The sequence below is a fragment of the Pleurodeles waltl genome, chromosome 4_1 (genome assembly GCF_031143425.1).
Source record: "Pleurodeles waltl isolate 20211129_DDA chromosome 4_1, aPleWal1.hap1.20221129, whole genome shotgun sequence".
Classification (NCBI taxonomy): domain Eukaryota; kingdom Metazoa; phylum Chordata; class Amphibia; order Caudata; family Salamandridae; genus Pleurodeles; species Pleurodeles waltl.
Window position 1 is genome coordinate 276,767,690 of NC_090442.1, and position 17,489 is coordinate 276,785,178.

At 40.1% G+C, this 17,489-nt stretch overlaps 1 protein-coding gene across 4 annotated transcripts in view; it reads left to right on the forward strand.

The window, feature by feature from the left end:
- Positions 1-412: 412 nt before the first annotated feature.
- TTLL1 (TTL family tubulin polyglutamylase complex subunit L1) overlaps positions 413-17,489 on the forward strand; it is a 219,674-nt gene continuing 202,597 nt past the window's right edge. For 2 of the 4 annotated variants that reach the window (XM_069228307.1, XM_069228305.1), the window contains exon 1: positions 413-549. The gene's annotated coding sequence lies outside the window, so the exon portion shown is untranslated. Of the gene's footprint in view, positions 565-17,489 lie in introns of all 4 variants that reach the window. The other 2 variants (XM_069228306.1, XM_069228304.1) reach the window with 1 other exon arrangement.

The window sequence follows — 17,489 nt, forward strand, 5'->3', positions numbered from 1 at the left end:
TGCCACAACCTCTCCCACGGGTGATTAGCGCGCTATAAAAGCACACATAATATAACATAACACAACAACATAACAAAACATAAACAAAACCCTAACATACAACCCTGCTTCAAATTACCAGGCTGCTGTTGCTGTATACCGCCCCGCAAGGCGACCCTGCCATTTCCCAAAGCGTGTGCCAAGCCCGGCTATCTCCGTAAATCCCTGACAAAGTCGTTGTAGGTTACCCGAATCTAAAATGCACCGCTAAACTGGACAGCTGAGGTAGTGTTTACATACCAGAGAGACACGTGCGGAGTCCAGAGCCAATGAATCCTGCGGAACGTTGTGCACGGTACTGTTATTGGCTGAGGTGCTGACAATCCTCCAATCCTATGCCAATTTACTCATTACAACATCCTGCCGTGTACAGCGTATCTTCAGCCCTAGGATTGGTCGTCATGCGGAAGTACCGGAGACCTGGAAGTACTAACATCACGGACAAATGTCTGTTTAAAAAAAGATCAAACATTGAAAACCGACGGTGGGCTGAATTTACGGATGGTCCGTGTAAGTAGCGGACAGGTAGTTAACTTAATACTTATTCCAATAGTTCTGTCATGTAGGTAATCTAAAATATACATGTAAATGTTATCTCACAACATTTGTTTCAACAAAAAAGCGAAAGCTTAGACCATTTTTTCTCCCGATTCATTCAGCCTACTTAATAACAGTCTCTGATCTTGCTGCATAGTGTTGGTAATGATACATCCTGGCGTGTGTAATGCAAATGACGTTATTTATGCATGTAATGCACGCTTTTGCCTTTCCCCATTTCCAAATTACCTTCAAACTATATTGGGCTGTGCTTTAATAAAAATGTAAAGGTTTTAAAAGGCACAAACATTGTACAGTCCTATTTGAAGTTCATAATATGTCGTCGTATGCTTATTTTTACAAGTTTACATGAAAAATCAGTGGGAGGGGGTGATAAGCCAAAATACATTTTATCAGTCATGACTGGGAAATGAATATCTATCTGCAACACTGTAATTTGGAAAAGGCGTTCTGTCTTTTTAATGTATTGTCTTGGCCCAAACATTAATAATTGTGTATGTAGAATACTAATACAGAGCTATCAAGTTGCCCGGTTCCATGGAAGAGTAGCTTATCCAGTCCAGGCTTTACATTGCATACTGGGATTTTTTTTTAGCCCTTTTTAACCCATTTTAAAACCAGGATTACAAGTTCCAGAATTGCAGAAAAAAAACTGACTAAACTACCCATGCATGGAACTGGGAAACTTAAAAGCTCTGCTAATACGCACTTTCAATACCTTGAGGGCAGATGTGCGAAACCATTTGCTGGTTGCAAATCCTTCAGCCTGCAGAGTCACAAGGTTTGCACCCACAAAAAAAATTGAAATATATTAAACCGCTGTTGAAACGCAGGAAGAGTTTTGTAGATCATCTGAATCATAGCTAGAAGGCATGGAAAAGGAACCGTTTCCACATTGCGAATGGCGTTGTGCGGTTTCTGTGGGGTGGGCAAGGAGGAAGACATTTCCTGCTTAGGATTGTGAAACGGATAGAGACCCGCAGTTCCCTGCAAGCTACCATCCATCGGTTGGTAGTCAATTTCCGGAGTGGAGGTGTTGTCGCAGGGTTGTTGTAGGCTCTTGTGCATGTAGTCCATCAATGTGAAATCACCCATCTAAAGCAGATAAGGGAGTTATGCCATATAATTCTCGAGGGAATGAGTGTTATTTGATCAGACATATAGGAGTTACACCTACTAAAGTTAAAGTAGTAAGGGGGCTATAATACACCTCTGTATTACTTTGTTTTGAATTAGCAATCAGAAGCCTAGACCCCCATGTTGTATGTTTCCGGCCCGAGGCAAAGGTGCAGAAGGGTACACTAACTGGAAATTTTACCCTCACTCTGTATCATTTATTTCTAACACATCTAGTTTCTAGTTAACTTCACAAGATTGCTTGGTTTACTTTGTCAAAAGCTGCTTGGGATGAAATAGCACCAGTAGAGCTCCTCAGGAATTTTGTTCTGCTTACCCGCATGCCTTGGAATACATGTGCTTCCCACAAGCGTGTGTGTATGCATTCCTGCCTACCAGTTCATTGCCCTCTTCTAGGCATGGGTTTGAGTATTTACAATGTAACTTATTCATGTTAACAAATTTTACTTTTAATATAGTTGTGAAATATTCAGGGGCGTAGCTTCAAGGGAGTGTTTGGGTATTACACCCACCTCCAATCAATGTATTTTGAAGTAAATGGTTCGGTACAGGTGCTCTCGGTCAGGTATGATGAGTTCTCTATCAGATTTCACATGGATTTTAGATGTACAAGCCGATGAAAACACATACTCTGTTGGTTGCTTTGCAGAATATTATGTTGCCTTCCACTTACTACCCCCTAACAGCCAACATTCCTCTCAATCTTCACTGGCTCTTAAGCCCCCTTATGCCCTACTTGTCGTATTTTAACTGGATAAGCTCATAGCCCCCAATCTTTCTGACCAAGATACGCCACTCAATCACTATTTAGTATAGTATTATCTGTTACATTAGTACAAGCTACAAGTATTGTAGACTCAGAATAATACAACATGATCGTGAGGAAGGCAGTATTAGAAAATGTACTACAAATATCAGATTCATGTTGGCGCCATCATGAGTGTGATTGCCTTATTTCGTGTCCCACTCCATCACCGACCTGTTGCTGGTGAAGATAACGTTTAACTCTGCCATTGGCTCCCCAAGGGTCAAAAGTTATCAGTTTTAAAGGGAGTGGTGAATGCGTTACCCGTTTTAGGCTGACTTGTAACACCTGGTAGAGTCAACGCAATGAAAGGCTACAATAGAAATGGTGAGAATTTTTTTTTTATAAGTTAGTATAATGTCCATAGCATCCTGGGAGCTGTAGACTGAATGTTCGCCAATATTGACTAATTTTAGTGGATTGTCTACAGTCACAGAGGATAATGCAGGGTGGGTGCCTTACGGAAATAGGCCAATCTGCTCAGCAACCACATCAGTTGAGGGGATGTAAGCCAAAAAAGCAGAATGGAAAGTCTGTTGCGGCCCGGCCGACCGGGATGTCTCAGTCCTGACACTGTAAACTAGAGCTGTGCAAAGGAGCGTCATTATTCGGTCAGCATGTATTACATGGTAACTGGCTGAGGGAGATGCAGCACAGCTGCACTGCACAATGCCACTTTAGCAACAAGTTTACTGTTAGGTATGCTAATACACTACCTGGAGTAAAACAGCCCCGAGCCACCAGGAAATCAGTCCAAAACCAGCAGATGATTACAATAAAGCCTTTAGTTTAGCCAGACTGAGTTAATGGTCACTCCACATCACAGGAAACCAAATACAATGAGGCCCCTTGCTAACCAGACTAATGCATTTGGCCAATTTCAATGTATATAAAATTTGAAATACACATTAGTGACTGCAGGAATCTTTGGAATTAGTTTTTCATCTTGCTGGGTTGCGTCAGGACATTTGTCAAGATTTCAGTCCAGAAGCGTGTTAAAAAGGGTCATCGCATAATGTCTTTGGACTAGCTATAAATCTCATTATCGCAGAGTCATAGTACTAGTCGATTTAGAAAGGGAAGCGACTGGAAAGACTGAGCAGTGGCATCTGAGAAACACTAGACTGCTATCCATCAATCATCATAGAAGTGGGAATTTGCTAGCTTGGTGTTCAACTTCGGGGTCAATAGTGCTAGAGCGTATTTACCCATACTGCACTCATGGTTGCATGACTAGCAACAATTTTTAGTTTTATTGGCTCTCTGCTCAAGTTTAGTTTGTCGACCTGACTTTGCGTTCCATCATCCTTCTTGTTTTTCCCTGCCCGGTTCAGATTAAACTCAACCTATCGTGTCTTCTGGGTTTATTCTTGTTATTTGTTTGTTTATCCTCTGGAAGCTGCTGCACAAACAGCTCCTTGGTGTTTGGTGTCGTGAGAGCCAGCTCTGGCATTCTGGTTGACTTATGGTCTCATCACCACCTCCATAGTATGTTATTGTGTTTCAATAATCAGGAACAGTAGCGATCCAGATGGCCAGCTATCCCCCATTTAGCCACGAAAATATGATGAAACCATCATATCTTGTATGAATTTAATTATCGCTGGAAGCTGTCTTGGGAATATGTCGTTGGTGCCCATTTGCTGTATTGAGCCTGTTTTAACATATTGCCACATGAGTGCTCAAAGGCATAAAGATAACCGTATTTGCCAAGAGTTAAACTAATTGGCTAAGCAGTACAAACTAGATTACACTGCAGGATTACTTGTTTCAAAGTCTGTAACTTTCACAGTATGCCATAATTTAGAAAGTAGTCCACAAGGCTGGGCGCGCTCTTCTCCGGGGTGATATTGAGTGTGTTTTGGGTTCTACCCAAGTTTTTCTATCATCCACCTACTGTCACCATATAACCTGATTCTAAATACTTCCAATCTCTTTTTCTTTACAAAAGAGGAGGTAGAGGAATGTATTCAAAAAGTGATTGTCCTGGCAGGGTTGGGATTAAAAACACCTACTGGTTCCTCAGTTTCTAATTTGCCCACTACCCTGCACCTGGGTTGGAGGTGATGGGGGTTCTCATGACACAGTACAGGGAATTCCCACTGGCTGTACCAATGTACAGTGTTTCCCACTATTGTTTTAGCAGAAAGTGGCAATTGTAGCTGGTGAAGTATAGCAAAAGCCTAACCTCCACTTTGAGCTTTCAGAGTATTGTGATTTGTTTTCTCTTAGCCTGCAACTTGTAATCGTGTCTCTGGCGTGCAGAGTTGGGGACATCAATGAGATGGATACCCTGCTGAAGCACTCATCTTTTAAGATTAATTTTCAGATGTAATCCCAGATACTCCAGGATGAAGCTTGATAAAAACAGATATGGGAAATATTGTGAGAGCTGCATTAGCTTTAGTCTATGTGCCCCTGGCAACTTGGTATATGTTTTATTACAGGTGTTTAGAATTTTCCTTATATAATGAATTTTCTATGACCTTGTATATATTTTATTACACGCATTCTTACTGAAGAAGTACATGATTGTATAATTTGTTTTGTTTATGTTTCTTTTAAGACTTTTTAAGCTGAATAAAGAGTACTAACTGACACGATTGATGCATAGATTTGTAAATTAAGAAGTAGCTTACCAGTGTCAAGTATGGCTATGCAGTTGGAGACCAATGCAGCAGAATCTTTCCTGAAATGGCACAGATGGGCTTGTTTTCCCAGGTGCATCTGCTGTGCAGCTGCGTTTCCCCTTGCTTAAATATTGGTCAGCTGAATGACATGTTAGAAAAGTGTACGCCTCTAGTCTAAATCATTCACTCGCCTTTGCCTCAAATACGGCCTGCCTCAATATGGTGCCAAAAATGGTGTTACCAACAAACAAATGATTGCTTCTCCTGTTCTAGTGGAAATTAATGTGAAGATGCCAGGGCTTGTCCCATATCAACAAGATAGAGGCTGAAAAGCAGGGTGACAACGTGCACCCTTGTTTCAGATCTCTGTTGGGATGAATGGATTCTACTATTCCTTGCTGAGGCCCAGGTTTCTTTCCACACCCAAGTATTCAAGTAAAGGAAATGCATAGCCGTCAACAAGACCTTTGGTCAGGAATATAGATAACAATGGTCTGTTTCCTTATGTAAGTAAAAAGATGAGCCAAGCCACATCATGTAGGGCCTAAGTTGGTGTGATAACGATGAAATAATTTTTCTTCAGTGAAAAGCTTTCAATTCTTGGGAAAGTAGGTGGGCCTATAACTTGGCATCAACCTCAAGAAGGGCAATTAATCGATAATTGCTAGCTAATTAAACATTGCACAAATCCATGTATAATTAATTATTCAGTATTGACCATCAATAAACAGGCCTCGAAAAGTCATACAAAATGTTACTAGAGCTGCAGCTCTAGTGATTTGGATAAGCTCCTCAAGCTAACTGTAATGTACTTGACTGTAAACTGGTCTCGAATTGTGTGATCCTAGGCAAATGTTTTATTTTACAGAACTGCCTTTTTTCTTCAGTATCACAAACGAGAGCACCTTCAAATAATTGCTAACTAATGAAGCATTTCTGCTGTATAAAACTATTTTGTTTGATCTAAGAAACACATTTTTTGCTCCATGTAAAATAAGAACCTAGTCCACAATTAGGGAACCTGTGACCGCTGACTTGTCTTTTAGGTCACCAATAGCATTGTCATCTGGACGGGGGCAGAAATGTTTGTCAGTGTATGTTTAAAAATTCACTTTTAATAAATATATTACTAAAGTATGATGTGAGAGTGCATGGTCATTTACAAACAACATATTTTTCATTGAAATGGCCACACTCGTTCCCACTAATATTCAGTTTTACTGATGAAACTATATAGCATACTGATAATAATCTGTGGAAAATGAGTTTCAACAAAAATATTTATTAATTGCACATCACCAGATAAAGTGTTCTGTTTTGTTTTCATCATATTAAAATCTTTTTTCATCACGCAGAGTTACAAATAATGTGCTTTCTTAACTACTGAAATATATTTTGAAATGTTTTTACAGTTCATTTATAAGGTATTTAAATGTTGTGTGTTAGGAAAAAAAAAAACTGACATCCCACCGCCTTTCATTTCACACTACTTGTACAGCACCTTTGTCTGACAGTTCGCTTTACAAATTCCTCTAATTTTACAGTCAAAGAAAGAAAAGTAAACACCTATTTCCAGGATAAAATAATCAGTATATTGTAATAAGATGTAAGCTGACATTTGATCTCTGTCTCTGGCAGAGCAAATACAACAAGATAAAAACAAGATTTAAAGAAGTCTTTATTAAGCATTCACTTTCTGAGTGAACATAACATCTGTTCTTTGTCCGCTAACCTGTATGTAGGCCATAAAAATAGCTCACCCTGATAAAATATGACTTGCCAGAGCGAGTGGGCGAGTAGATTCCCTGAGGCCTGATGAATCATATGGTAAAAGTTTGCAGCAGTCTTCAGAATGGATATTATCCAATGAATTAATGTAACATCCATTTTTTTGTAGTCTTTCTTGCCACAAATATCCAACATGATGGTCAGTTGCTGTTCCTAGACTGGCTGCTTATAACTTTCTCAGGATGTAAATGTTTTGAATAAGACACAGCAATTGGGGAGATTTACATTTTTAGATCTTCCCTTTCTTCTTTGGCTAATATATGTCACGCTTCTTGTGTCAACCTATTGCGACAGGAGGGATCCCAAAGTTCCACCTTTGAACCACTTGACCTTTATCCACAGAATTGATGTGCAAATGCTCAGAAATTTCATCCTGTTTCTACCTCAACAAAATACAAAACAACATCACTCAGGTGATGTCTGAATTCCAAGACTTGCCAAAATGTGTCCCCTCCCCCTTACAGGGCAAAAATATTCACGGGGGTATTCACCTGTAAATTAGATATGGTCATGACTGACCAAGTGCATCCAGAGCAGTCAGGCTTTAATTAAAGCGAGCTGGGGACATTTTTATACATCACCTTCAGAAGTCCCAGGGCCTCACGTCTGACTGAGAATTCCTTTAAATATACTTTAGCCCCTACACTCTTTAGTGGGAAACTCAAGACTTTTATGTTGATTGATGACAGTGAAACATCTGCCCTTATTGAAATGGCAGATGCCACAGACTTCTGCATTGTTACAATGGAATGGTAGGCCGTGGAGCTTAATGGTAATGGAGAACATATCACATGCTGTCTACCTACACTGATTCCCAGTGGTGGTATGGACCATGGGTAAGACACCTAGGGTCACCATTTATTTAAAAATCCTGTTGTGTGCTTAAGGCTTCAGTCACACCTGGTTGATTTCTCAGGGCTCCCAGGCTCGAAGGTGTACCTACCAATTGTGTGGGGCGGAGAAAACAGACCTGTGCCCCCTTAACCTTCCTAAATCTTACCGGAAGAAGGGCCCACATTAGGGCAAATAGTCAGTCCTATCAAGACTGGACATGTTGTTGGTAAATTGTCTTCAGCCCACCCCTCTGGTTAGCACACAAACTGAAGCATAGGGATTGGCATACTAAGGACTTTCATTATACATCAACCTAACAAAAAATATATGCAGCAGAATGGTTACAAAAATCATGAATATATTGACAACAGCAAACATAAACAGAGTGTACAGAAAAATAAGATGAGTATTATAGTAGTCTTTGTATTTCTTCATAAAATGCTTAACACTAACTGCTAGTAGCTAGAAGAGGTGCCATATTAGGTTGCATCATGCACATATCTGATCCGAACCTGGTTGCAGACTGATCTAACACAACGCATTAATTTATCTCATGAGTTAATGCCATGTGTCATTGGGGCTTATTTTCCCTGGAATAATCAGTCACTGGTCAAAATTGGAGCACTATGTTTTATTGGAACTATTCACACCAGTATGCCTGAGTCAGTGCTCTTTTGATTGTTATATTTTGTGTGTACAATAGTGTGAAGAAATACAACATATACTAGACTTAATTACCTAAATCATACTGTGAGCGAAAGGGAGTGGTGGGCAGCACTAATAATATATGTATGCAGCATAGCTCAGAAAGTGGGTTAGTAATACAAGAAGTAGGATCCTAACCAACTAAATAAACACACCATGGTTAAGTGTTACAAGGCTTGAAGAACCTCTGCTTCTACCCGAGTAGCTGTGGTATAAGCAGCAGTCATCCCCAGAAAGTTAAGATGAACAAAATACACTTAAGTGAACTGGAGATAAGAATGTATTTTTAAAGTTTTTAATCAAAAAGCAACAAAAAAAAGTAAAGTGACAATCAATAGTGAATGCTTTTGGTTGACTTGGATATAGGTGCGATTTTAGGCCAACCATGAAGGAGTGGAGGTCGGATACACAAGGCCGTTTGCTCCAGTTAAAGCTTTTACCTTCTGACTTGGTTCTTTTTTTCTGGAAGTCAAAGTCCTCCAGCATGGCAAGGTCCAAAGCTGGTGGGGGTCCCTCGAAGTCATGGTTATGCTGCAGCTGAAGCAGTGGATTTTGGCACCAAAAGCTCCAAGCAGGACAAAGCTGGAGTTCATAGCTGCTGAAGTAGCTTTGTCGCTGGGAGGAATTTCTTGTTTCACCTGGTCCAAGGTTTTACCTTTGGAATTAGTTACTTTTTTGGTTCTCACAATCCTCCAACGAGGCAAGTCTCTAAGCTGTAGCTGGCCAGGGCTTCATAAGATCAGATACTTTTTTATGCAGGCTTCGCTGAACCAGTTTTCAGCATGGCAAAAAGCTTGAAGGAAGATGAATCTGGCTTTCTTGCATGCTACGGACAAGCCTGACCACCTTGACCCAGTCCTCACTAATGCCAAAATGAACCTTATTTTCTCCATATGATTAGAAAGTTCTTTCTGGTCACTTTTGTAGACCCAGATCTTCAGGACAGGCATCAAGACACTAGGCCTCTTTACAGTGAGGGCTCCTGCAAGGTCCAGTCTTGTAGTCAGCTGGGTATTATTGGAGACATGAGTGCTTCTGCTTTTTTGTGACCATAGAAAAGGCAAACAGGATGTAAGCCACCTTACCCTTCGAAAGCCATTCTAGTCCTTAAGTGCCACACAAACATCAAGAGTCTTCTTTCTTCCAGCAGGACCTTCTTCTTCAGGTGCAGTCCTCCCAGGTCAAGGACTGTTCTGAGGAGATTGTGGTAAGGTGCCAGTCTCATCTTGTGCAATAGCCAGTGCAGAATTTTGACTATCAATCCTGTCTACCTTCTCATCCTGTACCCACTCCCTGTTGCAGCACTTCCTCTTCTCTTTAATGTAAAATGTCCCAGAAGTCCTCAATCTAAGATGCTTGAACCCTTCTTCCACCAGGAATATCCCTGACTCCATCCAGAATTACCCTGTTACATCTATTTAGCTGATGTCTCCTCCCTCCGGCAGGGACTAAATAGGTTCTCCCTCCCGCCGGGGTTGGTGTCTAGTGGCCTGGGAGTGCTCTAGGAATGAAAAGGATGACCCCCATATGGAATCTACAATCTGTCCCTGCCTTCTAGTTAGGCAATCCCTTATAAGTGGTCAGTGGATTGGCAAATCCTCTGCCTTCCTCGGTCCAGAGGCCTTGATATTTTTGTCTGATAGGTATGGTTCTTAATTGCAGCCGGGAATGTGTACTGATCCCAGGAGTTGTTTTGAGTGACACTCTAAATTTTCATCTGTCCCTTGAGAAGGCCCAGCTTTCTCCTTCATCTTTGTTGCTTCAGATGGTGTAGGCTCACCTCTCCTGATGGTTTCCTCTCTCCTCTACTGTCATACATCCCTTGCCCGAAAATATGTTCCTTATGCCACTGAGCATTCAGACCGAATTGAACTGAATGTGAGACGTGTTCGAAGGCAGGATCTTTTTCCCTGAGGCAAGCACATTTGGTGGGTGGCCACTTCTATTTCTACCGTTGACATCCCCCTTTTGATTTTTTTGTTTTTTGTTTGTTTTTGAGTCCAGTAGACTAAAAGGTGGGGTAAAAAAAAAACAATTGTATTCCTATACTTTAAAATTTGACTTTGCGTACTATTTGCAGACTAGTGGCCCAAGATATCGCCAATTTTGTATCCCTTTCTAGCCCACCTGACACATTTTTGTAACACTCATTTCTTAAAGTGCTTGTTGTAATTCAATTCGACATTTGTTTCTGTAGCAGAAATGGAATTAAAGTTGCAAATGTCACTTTTTCGATCTTCTCTGGCACCTACCCCAGTCACCCCACAGATCTGCTTGACACTTGCCATGCTGAACCCAATTATAATGAACTTTATTTTCGGAAAGGTTTGTGCCGGCCCATTGAAAGACCCCAGTTATTAAGAAAGGAAATGAACTGAACTGCTTTTTTGGTGTAAACATTGACCTGCCTTTAACTGCACAGTCACACAGCATAAGCATATTTTTAAATTGTGTATGTCAGTACATTATTTTAAAACTAAAACAATAACTGCAACATTTTTATTTAAAAGAACTTTTGAAACTTAGCTACTACATTTCATATTTCAGGTTGTGAAATCGTTTAATACGAGTAGAGATTTTCTTTCTCCCATTACTTTGGGGCTTTCATTTAGAGTGGGCGGTAAAGCAAATCAGCCAATTTGATGAGGAAGTAGGAAGAATTCACTTCTTATGGAGAATCAGCTGTTGCAATTTCCTATGCAATAGATATAGCGCTGAGCACTTTTTGTGAATCCTTTTCAGCTGCCTGTTACACAACCAGGTTGCCTGGAATTACTACCAACATCACATCTCTTTGCTTGCTATTGTCTAGTAGTAGGTTCTATCATCAGTTGCATCTCCATAGATCTGTATTGTTGTTGCTGACCAGGCACCCCAGAGAGGCACACAACGTGTCCTGGTGTGCCAGTGGCATTTGAACAGCTATATCTGTGGAAATGTGGTACATGGGACACTGCTGATTCCACATTTTGTCATTCTAGTATCTATTCATCTCATTACCACAGTGTGTTATGTTCATTACATTCATGCGCTGCACTTGAGAAAATCATCACTTTACATGCACCATAGAATGTTGTGTTTGTGGACAATTGTAGTCCCTGATGCTTCTTTTGTTTCATGCTGCAAAGTAAAATATAATGCTTATGCATCGGCCCTATTAAACTGTCTTTGGTCAACAGCGTACTCCTCTGAGATTGCTGACCTAATTCCTCTTTGTAAGTTGACATTTTCTTTCTTCCTTAAACTTGCTTTGCCTCCATACTGCTCAGCCTCTTCTAGCCAATGGTTACCAGAGATGTTTTCCATTCAGTATATCGATCTGATTGAAAAACGTGGAAGTACTCTTTGCTCTAGCCTCTTATTAAGTGCGCTTTCCACTCATTAAGTGCTGTATCCTCTTATTAAGGTTTCTTATACATTTAAGTTTTCATCTATTTTAGTGACACTTTTCCCAGTTGTTAAGTATGTTTTCCTTGTTATCTATAATATACCTGGGTATAATATATTTTCTTTTAGAAGCATTTGAGAAAAAAATTGCCCACAGTTTCTTTATTACTTTTCTTGGGGTTATTCACATAGCAATTTTTCAGATATCCTATCAACAGTGGCCTATTTTATTTATTTATTATATATTATATATTATATATTATTATATATTTATTTATATAATAGGCCATATCCTATCAACAGTGGCCTATTTTATTTTCTGCATTGGCCTATATATATTAAATCTAATATGATTGATATTATTTTTATCTGTTCAGAATCTTTTTTTTGGGAATAGAGCTGTGTGCACTTAATTATTTTTTAATGCCAGCTAAAACCATGTTTGATACTAGGCATATTAAATGAGATGTAATTCCTGTTTGTTCATAATCTGAATTCACCTCAGAGCACCATAGCTGTTCTTGCCTTTAACTGGGAACTACGCAAGATGTTTCATTTAGCCAACACACCCTTGCTGTGTCCTTGATCAGTATGGTCGCATCCATGCAGACAAAGTACCCTATGGTCTCTAAATTGGCACCTTGCTGTTCTCAGTGTTTGCCTGTGTGAGCAATCTTTATTCGTAACCTTGAAATCAATGTGGGGCGCTATGTAATGCTAGTACAAATTCTCTTCTTTCAGACTACCCAACAGCCAGAAGTTTCTTAGGGGAACAAAGTCAAATTGATAATCCAATTTGTTTTGCCAATAAAATCATCTGAGTCTGCCTATGACTGTGCATCCTTTCTCAAATAGTATTTCCGATTTTCTGGTTGGCCTCTTCGTGAGTAATTCCTCAAATATTAATCCTATTGTTTTCTATTGGATTGTGTTGCAGTACCAGTACATGGACTTCGGTGGTGTTTGACCTACTCCAAGGTTGGGCTGGCGTACATTTACACATGTTTAATGCACCTTTAGGGCAGTAGTAACTTTAGAAGTGTAGTTTGTGAGTGGCAAAGGTCTTACACATTTGTTGGTATGTGTTTGTATTATCATGGCCATCACTAAACCCCACCTTAAATTTCTCTATGCTCCTCACATTTAGTAGTAAGTAATGATCCATTTTCCAGCCACTTCCTCTTGTTCATCCCACATTTACTACTGAAACATATATCTACGTGTTCACAGAGCTTCACCATCATGGCGAAGATGTCCTCCCATAAAAGATAGAAGAGGCAAAGGTACAGGTCTCTGGCTACAAGTTTGTGGAAAGTATTTCCTAGTAGATGATGAGTACTACTTTATTATAAAATGCAGTTTGTGGGTAGGCCCCTTGGTACCCAGTTCATGTCGATATTGAAGGTGGATGTATTAACCACTCGCTGGAGTACAGTAGTTTCCCTTCTCAGCTCAAGAAGGGACTGATTACTCATTTATGGAAATGATCAAATATCAATCCCTCCATTCTCCTTTCTTTCCATCCATCACTAGTCTATTTTTTCTGAGACCAATTGAAAAGACAGTGATGCAGCAACTGTAAACACACACTGATCACCATAGGCTGCTGCACATATATGTCAGTGTTCCCTCTCAAGCACAATACTGATTGTCTGGGAAGGTCGGGGTGGTTTTTGTCCTTTCTCCCTGGACATAGTTACTCCATTCACATGAGTTTGTCTAGTTACTCTCCCCTAACTGCATTGATGAGTTCCCCAGAGGTCTGTTTTGAAACACAGTAACTTTGAGATATTTCTTGAGCACTAGTAGATGTGGTGGCTGGCTAAGGTATTTGCATCAATTGGGATGATGCCCTTATTTATTTACATCTGAGTATTCCTTTGGATTTACATCTAGCTACTGAGTAGCTGTCTCTTATTGATTGAATGTAAAACACTGGAACTACATTGTATGACGCTCACTCTTGAGGCCGTGGGGGTCCCTGTGTTCTGTCATGCGGCTGGAACATAGATACTGGAGAACACACTTCACTTGCTTTGTGTTGATGTCAATTGAGCTGCCCCAGATATTGCCCCAGATGGTAGGGGTGGGTTACAGCTTCCCATTTATATCAACACATTGGATGTGTGAAGGGTGGCAAGTCCATGCTACAGCTAAGTATAACAATAAAGGTGCTCTCCATACTGTCAGTGAGGAACATTTAGCCCATAGAGGCAAACATCAGCAGGAGTAACTTTCAAGTATGACAGGAGCCCAGGTAGAAGAAGAGAACTCTACAACAGAAGAGATCAGAAAGATTAATCATTTGCTCCAGTGACTGAACTAGAAAGTGTGAAATAGGGAATTAAACATACCCCTTCATGACACAACCCTTTAGAAATATCAGAATGGGCAGCATAGATCAATACCTGGGCGGCATGTTGTCATCCCTTCCTGTCAGAGGAAAAGATGCATCCAAAAAGGAAGTGACCTTACTAAAAAACATGTTTAGAAAAATTCAGGATGGGGTTTGATGAAAAAATCATTGACAGACAGGCTCACATCACTCAGATCCGATGGTATTACATCTTGATATTGACTCCAGAATATCGTGGTACTAGAGTATCTTGGACAAAATATTGAGATCCAAAAATATAGAAAAGGTACTTTTTTACATAGGTACATAGTTGTGGATTTAGTATTAGTGAATCTACACTTACCTATATAGACTTACCTTCACAGTATTTTGGTCATTGACATTATTCCCATCATATTCTGGTAGAACAATTTTTTTTGCCAAATCTTTGACATACAATCAATCAGAATACAGCAAAGGGATAGTAGATAGTAAATTGGCTCTATGTGCCAAAGGCTGTAAACAATGGAAAAGCAGATAGATATGAATTCAAACTCTAAGCAACTTCTCCACACATGGAAACAGGGCATAGCTTCTTTGGGCAAAATGCAAAGATTTTAAGAATGGATTGTGGAGAGAAGGAAATGACAGAAGGAGGCAATATTTATGCCTGCCTCATATAATTGTTAGGGAATTGTGCAGCAGGGACTAGACAGCCAAATTGGTATTGTGAGACTGAACAAGAGACTCGAACGGAAGACCATGCAAAAAGAGCACAGCTCGCAAATGAATTAATTAGAGATGAAACAAATATGATACAGCTAGAAAATCCCAAGGCAGCTTCAATTCACATTGAGATGCTAAGAAAAAAAAACACATCTCTTAAAGGCATGCTCATACTTCACCCCGAAAAAGCTGTGATTATGTGAACAATGCTGAGGCTCCTCATGCACAAATATGGGAAACATATAAAAAGGTGGCTGAGGGCGACACCCCTGAAAAGCCACTAGTACATGGTGTCTAAGAACGAAGAAACCCAGGGTCACAAACACCACTGAACTTTCCCGGGCAATATGGATATTTGGTGTAGCAACCTAGAGACAAGTTTTTAAAACCTTCTCTTATGTTTATGGCTTAGTTCTACAGAACTTAAAGCTTGGGTAGTAGATCAAGAGAAGGATTTTGCTCAAATCATGCTGTAGGATGGTAAAGGGGAATATAAGGAGTAAGCCGCACAGTCTCTTATCTTTAATTCCTGTTTCTAGTCTTCTTCCACTTAAGTAATAGGAGGCTGGGGGTGATCTCTTATTCATTTGTCATTGAAAGACAACATGCTTCACAAGTCTTTGTTGAAGAATGTTGAGCTCACCTCAGGCAAAGATACTGCTTGGGACTTGCTTGCCAAGGTGTTTTGTTATTTCATTAAACATCTTCGGATGCTGAGGAAGCTGGTGTGTCACATTAAGTATATGAAGGAGGAGATTTTGAGAGTGGCATGAATTGCTTATGACCTATATAAACTTTGTGTCTCTAGACTCATGACACAGAGACTACTCAGCAAAACATACAAAACTGACATCTCTGTCTCAGATCACGGTCATATCTTGGTATGGTGGGGCAGGGGTAGAGTTGCAATCTCCAGGGAAGTCTGGATGCTGCATCGGGAATGATTTAGATACTGTGTTGACAGAATAGAAATGGCAATAGCAACAGCAGTCAATCTAGACTTGTAACACCACACCAGTGATATATAGGAATGGTTTAAACTCATGCGTGGATTGGCTTTAGCAGTGATGGCAAGGGTAACACAACAAATTAGGCTGTTAGAACATAAACAAACTGAAGAACTTAAGGAGTTAGAGAAAGAACATGGCTGAGTTGACTCTTGAAATTAACGGTAGACTTCTACGAGAAATGGGGCAAGGTGGGCACACGTTTAGCAAGGGTGTTGAGAGCATACAGAATGTAATAAGAGACCGGATAGTATGTGGCTGACAAGGGAAAGAGCCAAGCTGGAGATGTTCAATTAGCCTTGCGAATACATTTTGCCAAGGAGACGAGGACCATTCTTTCTATGAATGAAGCTGCATTCTAACTGATCCTCAAACCAGGGACACCTCATACAATTGTGCCTTGTAAAGTCTGTGTGCATTATTAAATGCTTACACTAAGATCCCCACTAGTATAATAACGAACAAATTAGAAACTGTGATGCCCTTTCCATTTAAATTGGACCTAGTGGGCTTTGTAAAGAATTGGAAGGGGCATGATAACATGGAGACGTTTATAAAGAAAGCCAAAGGGAAGATAATCACTTTGCTTCTACCTATTTTGGATGATGAATAAGCATTTGATTCATAAGATGGGCTATTCTTAGAGTGGTACTGGAGAGGGAGGGCATGGGTCTGAAAATTAGAGGGCGAGTCATGGCACAATATACATCACCCACAGCACAGATCAGAGTAAATTGAATAGAATCCACAACATTCATGATCAAAAGAGGCACGACACAAGGGTGTCCTCTCTCGCCCTGCTTTTTTTGCTCTAGGTGTGGACTTCTTAGTCATCAGAATTTGAGAATGCCTAAAAATTAGGGGGATGTTCTCTGGGAAGGAAAAATATAAAACCTATCAAATATTCTGCTCTTCTGGTGAATCCCTAGACTTCCTTAAGGACAATAATAGGAGAGGTAGATTCATTGGAAATGGTCTCTGGCTTTAAAAGCAACAAACACAAATAGGAAATAATAAATAGCTCTGGCCTCCTGACCATGTGCACACTCTCTAGACAACTCTGTCTCTCCAATGGGAGGGAAAGTCCGCCAAGTACCTAAACTGAAATATAATTAGTATTCTAGGGGGGCTGTTTACTTCAAACACATTCACATTTCTTGGTTAGGCCACATGAAAGTTGGAATTTTACCCAAGCTTCTTTAACTCTTTCAAGCAATCCAGGTCCTTATCCCCCTATAAAAAGTTGCAAAGCTAACTGATGGACTTCGTCTTGGCCAGAGGCATTACATCATGAGGAATTCAGTAAGGTCCTTTTTTACACTCTTAGGACAGATAATGCCATATGTTCTGCATGAAATGCTGGGCAGCAGGGATAGGGGCGGGAAGAGGGGATTCCTTTTTCTGTCTGTCCTTTGTGACTACATCAGTGATGCTTTGTATTAACCTGATAACAAGTTTGGAAATAAATTGGTATTTAATACTCAAAATAAATGAACTAGGCATATGTGGATTACAAAATACAGTTTGTGCATTTCAAT